The sequence below is a fragment of the Canis aureus genome, chromosome 21 (genome assembly GCF_053574225.1).
Source record: "Canis aureus isolate CA01 chromosome 21, VMU_Caureus_v.1.0, whole genome shotgun sequence".
NCBI lineage: Eukaryota > Metazoa > Chordata > Mammalia > Carnivora > Canidae > Canis > Canis aureus.
The window spans coordinates 11,103,610-11,107,899 of NC_135631.1; the positions used below are offsets into that span (position 1 = coordinate 11,103,610).

The window sequence follows — 4,290 nt, forward strand, 5'->3', positions numbered from 1 at the left end:
ACAGCCCCAGTTTCTCTCCATCTCTCAGCCTTGTCCTCTGTCCCGCTGGCCATTTCCGGGCACCTACAGCCCCAGGTACTTACACACCCTCTTCCCACCTGCATCAGTGTGAAAAACAGGGCCTGCCGGTGGGTACCAACCCCTGAGCCAATCACCCATTAGAGGAATGCGATGCTCTGATTGGTCAGGCCCAAGTCACGTGCCCCGGGGGCGGGGCTCGGAAGCACGTGTGCAGAGGAGCACCCAGCCTGGCAAGGACCACATCCCTGTGATCAAAGTCGGAGGAGGGTTATTTCTGGGATTAGGGGGTAGGATTGACTGAGGGGGCACAGGGCATCTTCCGGGAGAGCTGGAAATGTTCTATATCTTGACTTGGGGGTACCTACACGGGTGTGTATGTACACAAACACCTGTTGAATTGACACTTGAAGATGTACACACTTCACTGTAAGGTATCCCGACATGTATTTTATTTTTAAAAAGATTTTCTTTATTTATTTGAGAGAGAGTGAGCGTGCGCGAGAGCATGAGCGGGAGAAGAGGGAGAGAGAGAGAGAGAGAGAGAGAGAGAAGCAGACTTCCCGCTGATCAGGGAGCCTGATGTGGGGCTCGATCTGGAAATTCTGGGATCACGACCTGAGCCGAAGGCAGACGCTTCACCGACTGGGCCACCCAGGCGCCCCATATCCCAAGATTTTAAAAGTACCCGTTGGAGCACACGGAAGAGGATGTTCCTGGAGAAAAACAGGACACTGTTACCAAAAGAAGGGTGAACGGACGTTCCCTATATCAATATATACGTATGTACAGATAACACATAGATGACTTTTAACATAGTGTGGACACCACAGTACCCCCTCTTATGTCATAGTTTTTGCTTGACGAATCTAGGGGGTCTTCCTACGATGACTACCACTTTATGCCATAGATTTCATTTCAGAAGACCTTTATTAGGCAGATGAGCTTAGCTCTTTAGCACTGCTTGCAGGAAGGGGCACCCCAGAATCTTGCTGGGGACCAGCACCCTGAAACAACCCATTGCCTGCAGAGGGCTGGCACTTGCATGGTGGAAGACCTTAGGCTTTGCTTGCAAGTTGGCTTTGGCTCCCCAGAACTGGGCCCCTTTCTCTCCTCTGGGAGTGCTCGCCTCTCCCCTTGGACTCTCCTGTTTTGCCTCTCTCCAGTGTGCCCAGCTAAAGGGAGTACATTCTCACTCATGCTAGGTTGGAAATGACTGGTAGCTTCTAGAGTGCCTCTTTGTGCAACAAGACACCTGGTTTTCTCTTTCCAGCTAGAACAGTGATACTGCTAAAAGAGGCTCTCCCCAAATACAGGGGAATGGTTGGAAATAGGACTCTGGCTCCAGGTACCGGGACTGAAGTCTCATCTTACTGTTGGCATCTTATGACCCTTGGGCCATGGGCATCTGTGGTCCCTTGGGCATCTTATGACCTCTCTGCACCTTGCTTTCTCCTCTTCTCTGGAGAGGATAGCAGCAGAGAGGGTTAGAGTGCCTGACACACAGTAGGAGCTTTATACGCGTTGGTTGCTACAGGATGGTGCTGCCGGCTGCCCTTGGGAGTGCGTGGGAAGTAGGAGGGGGTGTTCCCAGCTGGGTGGGACAGAGGGGTCCCCTCTCCTCTGGTTCTGGCCCACCTTGGTGTCCTCTTTTTCAATCCTCTGTCTGGTTTCCTCTGCTTTTATTCTTTCTTCCCGGGGCATCTTTTCCTTGCAAGGAAGGGACTGCTTTGGGTTGTTCCCGGGGAGGCTGCAGGAGGCTGCCCTAGTGTGATGGCCTGAGGGCCTGAGCTCACGAGTACCTGAGGAGAGGTGCCCCAGGTGTCCCCTCTGTTACCCTGTGGCCGGCCAGCTGTCCCCACTTCTGTTTCTGTTCTTCTGACTCAGGAGGCCCCCTGCCTGTCAGCATAACTGGTGAAGAGAACTCAGGCCTTGAAATCAGAGAGATGTGAGTTCAGAAGTGGAAGGAAGGTGCTTCGCTTCTGAGGGGCTCTGTTCCCTTGGTGGGGAGAGGAGGCCCACACCGTGCCCGGCAGGGTTGGGGGCGTTAAATGAGGTCACGTCTATGTGGCCGGCACACAGTAGGCCTTCACCTTTAGTGTGGGCTTGGTCTTTCTCTTCAGCCTGACTGATGAGATTTACTTGGCAGCCATGTTTGGGGTGTGTGGTCCAATTTACTGGGGGACAAGGTAGGGGGCGTATCCATTTGCTCGGGCTTTCAAACCAGACACCACAGGCTAGGTAGCTTAAACAACAGAAATTAATTTTCCCACGATTTTGGCAGGGTGGGTTTCTTCTGATCTCTCCGTGGTTTGCAGACGGTCGTCTTCACACATGGTCTTCCCTCTGTGCTTGTCTGCGTCCTGCCTGCCTCATGTAAGCCCCACCCAGTAGGGCCTCGTGTTACCTTGCCTGTCCCCTGAAGGACAGGTCTCCACATACAGTCACATTCCGATGTATGGGGGTTAGGACTTCAACAGATGAGTTTCGCAGAGACCTAGTACTGCCCACTACGGAGACCTTGGACCAAAGCAGCTCCCCTGTCCCTCCCTCAGCATCCTACCTCCTTGCTCTAGGCCTTGGAGGGTTTTGAGCTTCCAGAGTTCCCTCTCTTGCGCTCGCTTGGGCAGCGCACACACTAAAATTGGAAAGACACAGAGGAGATTGGCATGGCCCCTGCATAGGGATGACATGCAAATTCATGAAGTTTTCCATATTTAAAGACAAATTTCCCTCTCCAAGTGGGCTTATCGCTAGGGCAGAGGCTCCTCTTCTTGGCTAGCTTGTAGGTAAGAGCAGAGCTTAGCCAAAGCCACTGGGATGGGCAGCAGGGAGGACGGCGACCCAGGAAGGAAGGTCACTGGCCGGGGCAGGTGTCTGGCCGTTGCAGAAGCTACCCATGCTCCTGGGGTGGTAGCAGCACCCGGGCTGGTCCTGGGCTGATCCCGGGCCCAGCCATTTCCTATAGGGTCTCTGTAAACCTGACTCTGCCACGTTGCAGGCTTCCAGATGCCAGTCCATTCCCCACTTGCTAGGCTGCCAGGCCTGGGTGTGGGGCATCGGGGAGGAGATGGGCAGACCGTATTTAGTGAGACGGGCAGACTGGCAGTCATCCCCACGGAGCAGGGTGGGATGGCATGAGTTTGAAGCTAATCTCATTAGCAGCCACATCCTGCATCTCCCCAGGCTCTTCCCCGCCCCCGCGGCCCACAGCTCAATGCCCACTCCTGGGCAGAAGGCAGACGAAGCATGAGCACGGCCCAGGATTGGCACCGATCTCTGGACCTCAGAGACGCTGCCATGGCCATTCTTGCCATCCAGGACAGGTCCTGCAACTGACTCACTCTGTGCCGAGGGCAAGAAATTTGAGTCTCTGTGAAACCATTTCCTCTGGATGTGCAATGGGCCATACTACAGGATCCCATGACTAAAAAGGCCTCCCAGTCTCTATGGTGATTTCTGTGCTAGGAACACATGTGTGCCAGCTTATGCTTCAGCTGAAGCACACAGTGCTTATTGCATGAGATGGGGCCTGGGGGTGAGGGTCAGGGCCAGGTGGAAACACTTCAGAGATTATTAGAATACTCTGGAACAGGAGGATTGACCAATACTCTTTGGGACAGAGGATACGGGGCGGGGCGACAAAGCTACCCACCTGTGGGATTTGCAGCTCTCTGTTTTGTGTGGGAGCTGAAAAACTTAGGAATTTGCCCAGAGGTTTAATCATAGAATTTTAACCTACATTGATGCACATACACATCAAGATTTCCTTTTGAATGAGGTCTTGTATAAAAGAAAGTGCACAACCTCTTTTGATCATCAAATAAAAGGAACAGAGCGATGCATCATGCTTTCCTTTTTACCTTGGCCACCAGGAAGCTCTGGGTAAGATCTAGGCCAGTGGCTATACCTTCTGCATCTCTGGTTTCTGATACAACTTCCCCCTCCTTTCTCTTAGTTCATATTTGTTACTTAAATTATGCACAAGCATTAAAATGAAAGGGGATATGACATATGCATGATTACTTGGTATGGAATTTGGCATATGGTAAGTATTGAGGTGCGTTTGTCTATGGGGGGAGTCATACTTCTGACATTTATACGTAGGGACACAGAATGCCAACTTTCATGATCTGCAATCTTATTTTTTTAAAGAAGATTTTATTTATTTATTCATGAGAGACACACAGAGAGAGAGGCAGAGACACAGGCAGAGGGAGAAGCAGGCTCCATGCAGGGAGCCCGATGCGGAACTCGATCTCGGGACCCTGG

General features: G+C 52.1%; 1 non-coding gene across 1 annotated transcript; it reads left to right on the plus strand.

Moving 5' to 3' along the window:
- The first annotated feature begins 2,632 nt into the window (after nucleotides 1–2,632).
- Nucleotides 2,633–2,739, plus strand: LOC144293540 (U6 spliceosomal RNA). Its single transcript, XR_013360749.1, has one exon. It is a non-coding gene; the product is annotated as a U6 spliceosomal RNA (small nuclear RNA).
- Nucleotides 2,740–4,290: the final 1,551 nt, after the last annotated feature.